Raw genomic sequence first — 12,731 nt, 5'->3', positions numbered from 1 at the left:
TTAACATGTTGACACAGAAGATAAGAAAACCCATGTCAGACTTCTAGAGATTAAAACTACAATGTCTAAAATGAAAAATCTACTTTATGGGTATCTTGGGCAGCTTCTGAAATGGCTCCCAATTATCCTACCTCTGGCATTCAGGTTCTGGTATAATCTCGTCCCTTAAAGGTGATCTAGAAGTACAGACTTGCTTCTAATGGATAAAATCTATCAGAAGAGATGGCTATCCCTTCCAGGATCGGGTTACAAAAGACTTTGACTTCTGTTTTGTTTCTGTAATCTCTCTGACACTTCTCCTTTGCTTGCTTTGATCAAGCACACTGCCCTGTGGAGAGTCCCACACAACAAGGAACGGAGTGGGTGTGGTGGGGGGGCTAGCTTGACAGCCCAGGAGGGACTGAATCCTGCCAACGGCCCCATGAGCAAGCTTGGAAACGGATCATCCCCAGTTGAGCCTTAAGATGGCTGTACCCCTAACCTAGCCCTGATTACAGCCTGTGAAAAACCCTGAGGCAGAGGATCCTGGTGAGGCCCTAGACTCCTGGATTCCTGAGGCACAGAAACTATGAGATAGTAAATGTCATTTTAAGCCACTGAATTTTAAATTTAAAAACTTTCCAATTATTTATGTCATTTTTTTTTTTTTTTAAGCAGAATTAATTGCTAGGTTGTGGGGATGGATAGTGGTCCTGGCTGCGTATAGTTAACAGGGCAACATGGCAATGGAACGGTTACCAAGGGTGGTACACAGGGTGAGATGCTGCTGTAGCAGATACCCAGGAGTGGTGGATGTAGCTTTGAAACTAGGAAGTGGGCAGAGGCTGCTGGGCTTTGGAGGTACATGATAGAGCACACCTAAATTGCCTTCAACGGACTAGTAGTAAAAATCTGGACTATACCAGTGAGTGCTCAAAAGAAAGTGAGGGGGACGCCTGGGTGGTTCAGTTGGTTAAGCGGCTGCCTTTGGCTCAGGTCACAATTCTAGCGTCCTGGGATCGAGTCCCACATTGGGCTCCTCGCTCAGCGGAGAGACTGCTTCTCCCTCTGCCTCTGCCTGCCACTCTGCCTGTGCTCACTCTCTCTGACAAATAAATAAAATCTTCCAAAAAAAAAAAAAAAAGTGAGGGGCATGGTATTGGAAACAACAGGGATCTCTTATACAGTGGCAAAAAACTTACTGGCTATTGTCTGTGGTTCTGTGGAGAGCAGAACGTTTTAATGAACTTTGTGATCTAGGTTTGCAAACAGCGTTCAAGGTGCCCCCTGATTTGCTCTTGCTCCTTAAGTAGTAAGATGCAAACGGAGGACAGAACTGTTTTAAAGAGGAGCCATTTCTTGATGGTTTAAAAAATTCTCAGCTGGGGCGCCTGGGTGGCTCAGTGGGTTAAAAGCCTCTGCCTTCAGCTCACGTCATGATCCCGGGGTCCTGGGATCGAGCCCCGTATCAGGCTCTTTGCTCAGCGGGGAGCCTGCTTCCTCCTCTCTCTATGCCTGCCTCTCTGCCTTCTTGTGATCTCTGTCTGTCAAATAAATAAATAAAATCTTAAAAAAAAAAATTCTCAGCCTCTCCCAACAGCAACTGATAGCTGAAACAGTGTGATTATTGGAGAAGATTTGTGAACTTCAAAATACACCAACTTAAGTGCCCAAAATGAAACAGGAAAAAGACTGAAACAAATGAGCAGAGCATCTGTGAGCCGTGAGGCAACTTCAGGTACATCTATTCAGAATCCTGGCAGCAGAAGAGGGAGAAGAGAAGACAGAATAAAGGGTTCTTGAATATACATAATGGCTGAAGTTTTTCTAAACTTGATGCAAAATGTAAGCCTCTAGTAACAAGAAACAAAATGAACTCCAAGCACCCAGGATACAAAAGGAAACAACACCCAGAATACATCAAAATCAAATTGCTTAAAACCAGTAAAAAAAAAAAATCTTAGAAAGAAGCCAGAAAGAGGATATGTTATTATTTACGGGGAACACAGATAAAGATGACTGCAGAAAGAATTCATCACTGGCAAACCTACACTACAAGTTGTGTTTAAGAAAGTTCTTCCAAAGAAAGGAAAATAATATTAGTTGGAAATCTGTGTCTGTGCAAAAGAAGGAAGAGCACTGCAAACATTAGTGAATATGAAAGATTTTCTTATTCTTTACATCTCTAAAGAATTTATTGCAGAGTTCTGGAGACATAGATAGTGGTCATTGTTGTGCAACAATGTGACTATAATTAATGCCACTGAACTATGCACTTAAAAGTGGTTCAAGGGGCACCTGCATGGCTCAGTTGGTTAAGCATCTACCTTCAGGTCAGGTCTTAATCTCAGGGTCCTGAGATAGAGCCCGCATTGGGCTCTCTGCTCAGCAGGAAGTCTACTTCTCTCTCTCCTCTGCCCCTCCCCACCACTCATTCTCGCTCCCAAATAAATAAGTAAAATCTTAAAAAAAAAAAAAAGCGGTTAAAATGGCAAGTTTTATGTTACATATATTTCATTGCAATAAAAATAACTTTAAAGCAACAATAATGTTGAGTTTATAAAAATAAAATATATAACCATAGCACAGAAGCCAAGGGGATGGAAATGGAAGTATACTATTGTAAAGTTCTTGTATTATATATAAAGCAGCACAATATTACTTGGAAGTAGTCTGTGATAAGTTAAAGCAACCTCTGAAGTAGCCACTAAAATAGCACAGCAAAGAATTATGGCTGATAAGCCAATATAGGAGCTACAATGGATTCATGAAAAATACTGAACCCTAAGAAAGGTGAACAAGGGAAATAAGAGGCAGATGCGAATAATCGAGAATAAATAGGAAATGGTCTGAACAGCCTCAATTAAAAGGCAGTGAGTGTCCGATTCTGAGAACGAGAACCAGATTATGCTGCCTACAAGATGAAATATTAGGATGCAAATAGGTTTGAAGTAAAAGAATGGAAAAACATATACTGCCTTAACACTAAGCAAAAGCAAGCTGGGGTACTATACTAATACTGGGTGAAGTAGACTTCAGAGCATAGACTATTACCCAGATAAAAAGCATCATTTTATAATGATAAATAATTCAATTCATAAAGAGGGAATAACTCTAAATATTTTTGTCCTCAGTAACAGTTCAAAAATACATGAAGCAAAAGTTGGTAGTCCTGCAAGAAGGAATAGGACAAGTTTACATTTATATTCAGAGATTTTAATACCTTTCTTTCAATAATTGGTAGAGTAAGTAGACCAAAAATCAGTTGAGACACAGAAGACAACACTATTCACCAACTTGACCTAATTGACACTTCCAGAATATCACCCACTAACAGCAGAATATATATTCTTCTCAAGTTAAGACAGATCATTTGCTAAGACAGATTTCATCTGGGCCATATAGCAGTTCTCAATAAACTCAAAAGGATTCAAGTCATACTGACTATGTTCTGTGATCACATTGGAATTAAATTAAAAATCAATAAAAGAAAGATCTCTGGGAAACCCCCCCAAATATTTGGAAACCAATAGTGCGATGATAAATTAAAAACCTCAAAAGGGAGTTTAGTATTTTTGAACTGAGTGAAAATGAAAACCATGTTGTTCATATTTTTTTATTTCTGTATATTACAATGTTTGGTATCTTAAACTTTCTGGCTGGGAATTGACTGGTCCTCCTGGGGACGAGCCAGTTCTGGGGACAGCAAAGGGTCCAGCCAGGAGCATGTCTTTGATCTGCTGACTAACAAATCCAGAGCCATCCCTCCTCTATCTGGCCCAGACACCTGAAGAGGTAATATTAATCATACCAGAGCCAGATGTGGACAACTAGGGACCATCTCTCTAATTTAGAGCCCACTGAGATTATTCAAATTAGCCAGCCCTGAAGTGTTTATCCTGTCTTGCCTTACCTGTTTCACAGAAACTCTAGTAAAGATTCTAGCCCCAGCCCCACCCCCCAACTCCTGCTATCTGTCTGGTGACCACCCTGAGGCTTCCCCAGGGGGTCCTGTGTGGCATGGTGTACCATGCCTTGCGTTTCTATGACCTGTGAGTATAATAAACCTCTCCTGTATCTTCTCTTGTAGCTATACCTGGCTGACCATGACATAACTGAACCCAGGATATCAAAAATTGGGACATACAGCCAATCCAGTTCTTAGAGGGAAATGTATAGCATCATTGAACTATAATAGAAATGAAGAAAGATCTTAAATCAATGAACTCAGCTTCCATTTTAAGAAACTGGAAAAGAGCAAATAAAACACAAAGGAAGCAAAAGAATTTTTTTTTCAAAGCAGAGGGGTACCTGGGTGGCTTGGTCGTTAGGCATCTGCCTTTGGCTCAGGTCATGATCCCCGGGTCCTGGGATCAATCCCACATTGGGCTCCCTGCTCAGCAGGAGGCCTGCTTCTCCCCCTCCTACTCCCTTCCTTGTGTTCCCTCTCTCGCTGTGTCTCTCTCAGTCAAATACATAAATAAAATCTTAAAGAAAAAAGGCAGAAAATCAATGAGATGAGAAACAATGCAGAAAAACAACAAAACTAAAAACTTGTTCTTAACCAGGACTTCCATGGAAGTTTACAAACTAATTGTAAAATGTCAAAAAGTAAAGAAACAAAATATTAAAGATAATTTGCAAGAAGAATGCTGTAGGCGCAGGAATGGAAAAATACACCAATGGAATGGAACAGACAACCTAGTTAAAACTAAACTCATCATGGAGAACCTGATTCATGATAAAATAGCATTATATGAGTGTATATACACCCTTATACATCTATATCCATTTCAGTGGTGTCTAGTATCTATCCCTCCCCTTTCCTTCCCCGCTCCGTCTTCCCCTCCTCCTTCTATCCTTTCTTTCTTTCCTTCCTTCCACCTACCTACTTATCTCCCTATGAATTCACATTGATACCTATATAAAATTCCAGTTCAACACACAGAGTTTATTTTAGCTTTCATATTTACAACTCCCTTCTCTGACGGTGAGAAAACGGATTCCCATCTTACATAATTTATTTTCCTATTTTCTCAGTCCTAGAATGTACATAAGTTAGTTTCAGAGATGTTAATTTTTACCTCTGTAGAAGAGAACCCTATTATTATTATTATTATTATTATTATTATTAATTGTCTGTTCAGGGATATTTGAAGGCTTTGACCTGAGAGTATACATCTTAATACTGTGTTCAAGCATAATTTGGGTTCTTTCCCTAATCTCCCTTCAGTGTGGTTATATTATTCATTGGATATGCCGTTTGGCTCATTTGGAGTTTTTTTTATTAGTTCTGTTAAGTTTTAATTTGTATTAAATTTTCCCCCTCTTTGTAGATTTTACTTATTTTCTTTTTTTGATATGTGAAACACTAACATAATTACAAAAGTCTGGGCTTTGTAAAAAATTACATTCTGAGAACTGTCTTTCTCACTCCCCTGCCCCCTTAATTTTCTTTGTCTTTTCCATCCATTTCCTGACATGCCCACTAGCCATCCATCTAAACTTAAAGTTTATCTAGCATGTGCTTCCTTCTCAAATGAGTAAATACATGTATATTTTCTTTTTTTCCCTTCTTTCTTATTATTTCTTCTTTATTACACAATAGTAGATCTACACTGTAGATCATCCTTTGCATTTTGCTTTTTAAAATTTTTATTTAACTCTACACCCAGTGTGAGGCTTGAAGTTACAACCCTGAGATCAAGAATCATATGCTCTAAAAAAAAAAAGAATCATATGATCTCTTGACTGAGCCAGCCAGGCACCCCTGATTTTTTTCTTTTTTTAACTTAATAAATTCTGGACAATCATATCAATTCATGGAGATCGTCCTCTGTCGTCATCTTCTTCTTCTTCTTCTTCTTCTTTTAACAACTGACAGTAGGTCCACCCCGGACTTCGGGTCTGCTTGGCCCTCCCTTCTTTCAGAACTGAGCCACTGTCTATGGTATTTCATTATAATAGCCAGAGCAGATGAAGACAACTGTCTCTTATTTGGCATTTAGATTACTGAAAATATTCTGAAACTGCAAATAATGCTTCAATAATAAACATTGGGCAATATATTTTCTTATTGTTGGAAGCATATCTTCAGGAAAAATTCTTAGAAATGGGATGGCTAATTCAAAAGGTAAAGGCAAAGTAGTTTTGTTGGATACTCCCAAATTACCTTTGTGATGGATGTACGAATTCACATTCCCTCCAGCAAAGTATGAGATGCTTGTTTATCCACTGCCTTATCATCAGGATGTATTATAATTTTAAAATTTTGCCACTGTGGTAGGTGAGATATGGAATTTTAATGAACCTTTAATTTGTTTTTCTCTTATGAGTGTGGTTGAAAGTCTTTTCACGTATAAATTTTCCAATAAAAATTCTATTTATTTATTTATTTATTTATTTATTTATTTATTTTTTATTTGACACAGAGAGAGAGAGAGACATCTCAAGTAAGCAAAGAGGCAGGCAGAGAGAGAGTGGGAAGCAGGCTTCCCGCTGAGCAGAGAGCCCAATGCGGGGCTTGATCCCAGGACCCTGAGATCATGACCTGAGCCGAAGGCAGAGGCCCAACCCACTGAGCCACCCAGGCGTCCCCACATAAAAATTTTAAATTGCCAGTTCCCATCTTCTGCCATTTTTTCCTTATTTTTTTCCCCCTCCTTCTTTCCCCTCAATTTTAAGTTACTTATACATTGGCATATTGGTCCTTGCTCTGTAATATATGTTGCAAATATTTTCTCCCAGGGTGCTGATGGTCTTATGACTTTGTTTATGGTGATGTTTGCCATGCAAAACCACAGTTTTTGCTTTAATAAAATATATCAATCATTTAGTGCATTTAGTGAATCTGGATTTCGAATCATAGTTAGAAAGACTTTTTTTCATATGCAGGCTATTCATCTAGTTTTCTCCTAATACTTATATGGATTCAGTTTATATTTAGATCCTGATCATTTGGAGTTTATTCTTTTTTAAAACTTTATTGTGCTCGCTTTGGCAGCACATACTAAAATTGGAGTTTATTCTTTTTAAAATTTTATTTAATTAATATATAATGTATTATTTGCTTCAGGGATACAGGTCTGTGAATCAATTTTATACAGTTCACAATACTCACCATAGCACATATCCTACCCAATGTCCATCCCCCAGCAAACCTCAGTTTGTTTCCTGAGATTGAGTCTTTTATGGTTTGTCTCCCTCCCGATCCCATCTTGTTTCATTTTTTCCCTCCCTACCCCACACGACCCCCTGCCCTGCTTCTCAAATTCCTCATATCAGAGACATCATATGATAATTGTCCTTCTCTGACTTGTTTTGCTTAGCATAATACTCTCTAGTTCCATTCATGTTGTTGCAAATGGCAAGATTTCATTGTTGTTGTTATTTTTTTTTGAGGGCTGCAATGTATTCATATATTGAGAGATCTATCTATCTATATATATATATCACATCTTTATATATATATATATGTATATATATATATATATATATATATCACATCTTCTTTATCCATTCATCTGTTGATGGACATCTAGGTTCTTTCCATTGTTTGGCTATTGTGGACATTGCTATTATAAACATTAGGGTGTGAAGTTTATTCTTGAATAGTTTGGGGTAAGGCTCAATATTATTTTTTCCCAAATGGCTAACCATTTATTACAACATCATTTATTAAAAAGTCAATTTTTGCCCCAATGATTTGAGTTGCTACCTATATCATATACTAAAGCTTAATATGTACTTGAAATTATTTCTGGTTTTTCTGTGCTAGACTTGATAAGCAATGATAGACTTGCTTGTCTATTCCTGTGTTAGCACCACACTTACTAATTATAGAAATTTTATCGCATGCTTTAATGATTTATAGGGCTAGTCTCCTTATATCACTTTCTTTTAGTGTTTTCCTTGGTATTCTTGATTTACATGTTTATTTTTCCATATGAAATTCAGCATCAACTTGTATATTCCATTTAAAAAAACTTGTTAGTGTCTTTCTTGGGCTTGTATTAAATTTATAAACTAATTTAGGGAGACCTGAAACAATAAATGTTTCTCCATTTGTTCAAGTCTACTTTTATATTTTTAAAAATTTCCTCATGTAGTTTTTAAATATTTATTATGTTTACTCCTAAGTCATTTATTTTCTTGTCATATAAGTGGGATTTTCTGTATTATATGTTCTTACTGCTTATTGTTTGTATAGGTTGGAAGCTATTGATTTCTTTTTTTTTTTTAATTTTAATTATTTATTTGACAGAGAGAGAGAGAGAGACAGAGAGCAAGCATATAAGCAGGGGGAGCACAGACAGAGGGAGAGGGAGAAGCAAGCTCTCTACTGAGCAGGGAGCTGGATGCAGGGCTTGATCCCAGGACCTTGAGATCATGACCAGAGCAAAAGACAGACACTTAAGGAATGAGCCATCCAGGTGCCCCACCGGCTGAAGATTTCTATATGCTAATTTGATAGCCTGCTAATTTTTGAAGTGGTAGTTTTATCGCTAATACCCTGGGGGTTTCTAGATACATTCCTATTATCTACAAAGTAGAGATAGTTCTACTTTTCTTTAACAAATTTCATGTCTATAATTGAGTCTCTTGTCTTTACTGGCAAGTGTTGCCAGTATAATGTTGAAAAGCAGTGGAGATGGTGGGCAAACTTGCCTTGTTCCTGATCTTAGTGGAAAGTTCCTAGTGTTTCCCCATTAAATGAGATGCTGGTTGTAGCACAAAAGTTTGTGTGTGTGTGTTTGCCATGCACATGTGTCTATTTACATATTAAGAAAGTATCCACCAGTTTCTATTTTCTTGGGTGTTTTTAATGAGTTTTGGGTGATAAATTTTGTCAAAAGCTTTTCCAGCATTTGTGGAAATAAATTTAATTCTTCTTCTTAAATCTATAAATACATTGTATTCATTTATTAATATTTAATCAACCTTGTATTCCTGGAATAAATCCCACTTGGTTATGTTGTATCATTTTTATAATGTCATGTTGGATTCTATTCACTAGTATTTTATTTAGAATGTTTTCATCAATATTCATAAATGATATTTATAATCATTTTTTTACTGTCTTAATCAGGTTTTGGTAGTATTCCTCTTTTATAAAAAGAGTTTACAAAAGAGTTAAGAAATTTTCCTTCATTTTCAATGTTCTGAAAAATGTGTAAAGCACTGTGACTCTCTAGTCTTTAAAGATTTGGTAGAATAATCCTGTGAAAACTTGAAGACTTGGTTCTTTTTTAATGTGGAAGTTCCTTGATAATTTTTTCTACTTCTAGGAAATTAGTCTGTTTGAACTGTCTACATCTCTAATGGGATCAGTTTTGACAAACTGTATTTTCATAAGAAGTTATCCACTTCATATAGGTTTTCAGTATTTTCATAGAGGCCTGAGAAAATATCCTTTAGGATTTTAAAAATATCTTCTGTTTCAATGGTTATTTCCCCACTTAATATTTCCTATTTTGCATATTTATACTTTCTCCCTTTTATTCTTGAGTAAATGTAAGTAGCAGTTTGTCTGTTTTGTTCATTTTTCCTCCAAGAAACCTGGATTTCAATTTACTAATGAATCTATTGTTTCTTGATTCTTTGCTGTATTAATTTCTCTTTGAGCTGAGAGCTGAAGTTCTTTCGTTTGTTCAAGTTTCTTCTGATCACTACTTTAAATGAATTTGATATATTATACTATTAGTTTTCATTATTATTTTTTCTTAAAAATTCATAATTTTGGCTTGAATTTTCCTGTTTGCACAAGGAGGTTTTTTTTTTTTTTTTTTTTTTTTAAGATTTTATTTCACGGAAAGAGAGAGAGAACACAAGTAGGCAGAGCAGCAGGCAGAGGGAGAGGGAGAACCAGATTCTCTGCTGAGCAGGGGGCCCAACACAGGGCTCAATCCCATCAGGACCTGAGCTGAAGGCAGATTTTAGCCTACTGAGCCACGCAGATACCATGCTCAAGGAATTTGATAGAAGGTTATTTAATTTCCAGATGGAGGGGCCTTTTTAAAAATTGTTATTAATAATTTCTTATTCTTATGTTCTAGCACTATTTGTTGAAAGACTTTCTCCATCATATTCCCTTTGCTCCTTTTGTCAAAGGTCAGTGGATATTGTGAGGATCTATCTCTGGGCTCTCTATTCTGTTTCATCAAAATACTTTTTTATTCTTTCACCAATATCACATTGTCTTTATTATTGTAGCTTTATGTAGGTCTTGAAGTTGGGTAGTGTCAGTCCTCCAACTTTGTTCTTTTCTGTTATATTGGCTATTATGGGTCTCTTGCATCTCCATATACACTTTAGAATCAGTTTGTCAACAGCCACAAAATAATGTCCTAGGATTTTGATTGGAACTGAATCTATAGATGATATTGGGAAGAACTGGAATATTGACAATATTGTGTTTTCCTATCCATGTAATATCACTCCATTTATTTAGATCTTTGATTTCTTTCATCAGCATTTTTTAGTATTCTTCATACAGATCTTGTACATATTTTACTAGATGTATACTTAATATTTCATTTGCTAATGTAAATGGTATTGGGTTTTTAATTTCAATTTCCAACTGTTCGTTGTTAGTATTTAGGAAAACAACTGACATATATTAATCTTGTATCTTTTCTTTTAAAGATTTTTATTTATTTATTTGACAGAGAGAGCGCACAAGCAGGGGGAGCTGTAGGAAGGGGAAGAGGGAGAAGAGGGCTCCCCACTGAGCAGGGAGCCCGACGTGGGGCTTGATCCCAAGATCCTGGGATCGTGACCTGAGTGGAAGGCAGATACTTGAACCCACTGAGCCACCCAGGCACTCTAGTATTTTGTATCTTTAATCTTGCATCTTTCAACCTTGTCATTGCTTATTCATTCTAGGAGTTAGTTAGTTGATCCTTTGGGATTTTCCACATGGATAATCATGTCATCTGCAAATAAAAATAGTTTTATTTCTTCCTTCCTAATCTGTATACTTTATTTCCTTTTATTACCATATTGTCCCAAGTTAGGTGTAGAGATTACTTTGAAGAAATTAGAGCAGAAATTAATACAATTAATTCTACCAAACATTAAGAGGATGATTTTATCCCAACTTCTGTTCAACATCATATGTGAAATCCATGCTAATATGATATGGTAGGCGCCCCTCTCTTTCACTTCTTAAGAATAATTCTTCTAGGGTGCTTGGGTGGCTCAGTGGGTTAAAGCCTCTGCTTCAGCTCAGGTCATGATCCTGGGTTCCTTGGATTGAGCCCCACATTGGGCTCTCTGCTCAGTGGTGAGCCTGCTTCTTCCTCTCTCTCTCTGCCTGCTTCTCTGCCTACTTGTGATCTCTGTCTGTCAAATAAATAAATAAAATCTTCAGGGGTATAGCTAAGTGGTAGAGCGTTTGACTGCAAATAAATAAAATCATCGAAAAAAAAAAGGAATAATTATTCTAGTACAGAATTCTAGGTTGGTGGGTTTTCTTTTCTTTTCTTTTCAATGCTTTAAATTTTTCACACTACTCTCCTTTTGCTTACATGGTTTCTGAAGAGAGGTCCAGTATAATACTTAATCTTTCTCTTATATAGGTAAAGTGCTTTTTCCCTGTATCTCCTTTAAGATTCTCTCTTTGTCTTTGATTTTTAACAGTTTGAATAAGATATGTCTAGGTATAGATTTTTTTTTTTTTTGTATTTATTTTTGTGTGATGTTTTCTGAGCCTTGATGCTATCTGAGCTTGATGTTTTCAGATCAGTAGTTTGGTCACTAATGGGAATTAGCTGTCACTAATTTTGGAAAATTCTCAGTCATTATTACTTCAAATATTTCTTCTTTCCTTTATTTTTTTCTTGTGTTTCCATTATGTGTATATTACACCTTTTAAAATTGTTCCACTGTTCTTAGATATTCTGTTCTTTTCATCACCTGTATTTCTCTTTGTATTTCAGTTTTAGAAGTGTCTATTGACATTTCTTCAAGCTCACTGATTCTTTCCTGGGCTGTGATCAGTCTGTTGATAAGCCTGATATTCTTCAATTCTTTACAGTGTTTTTTATTTCTAGCATTTACTTCCAATTTTACTTTTTTAAAAAAATATTTTACTTATTTATTTCATAGAGACACAGTGAGAGAGAGAACACAAGCAGGGGGAGTGGGAGAGCAAGAAGCAGGCTTCCTGCTGAGCAGGGAGCCCCATGCAGGGCTCGATCCCAGGACCCTGGGATCATGACCTGAGCCGAAGACAGATGCTTAATGACTGAGCCACCCAGTTGCCCCAACTTCCAATTCTTTTTTAGAATCTCCATCTCTCTGCTTACATTGCTCATCTATTCTTTCATGTTGTCTTCTTTTTTCCATTACATCCCTTAGCATATTAATCATAGTTATTTTAAATTCATAGTCTGATAATTCCCACATCTCTGCCATACCTGAGTCTGGTCTGATGTTTGCTCTGTCTCTTCAAAGTGTTTTTTGTCTTTTTGGGTTTCCTTGTGATTTTCTGTTGAAAGCCTGACATGATGTAGTGGATAAAAGGAACTGAGTTAAGTAGGCCATTAGTGTGAGGCTTTATATTTACCTAAGAGTTAGACTTTGTTCAATGTTTGTTGTGGCTGTGTCAGAGGCTAAACTTCCCCTGATTTTCTTTTCTTTTCTTTTTTTTTTTTTTTTTTTTTTTTTGTTTTGCCTCCCTTTATCACACAGGAGCCCTACTGATGTCCTTGTAAGATGTGTGGGAAGGGGAACATTCTCTCAACTCATGA

Source organism: Mustela erminea, chromosome 8 (assembly GCF_009829155.1).
Source record: "Mustela erminea isolate mMusErm1 chromosome 8, mMusErm1.Pri, whole genome shotgun sequence".
Lineage (NCBI taxonomy): Eukaryota > Metazoa > Chordata > Mammalia > Carnivora > Mustelidae > Mustela > Mustela erminea.
The sequence above is the reverse complement of the archived record's forward strand: the minus strand, read 5'-3'. Positions refer to the sequence as shown.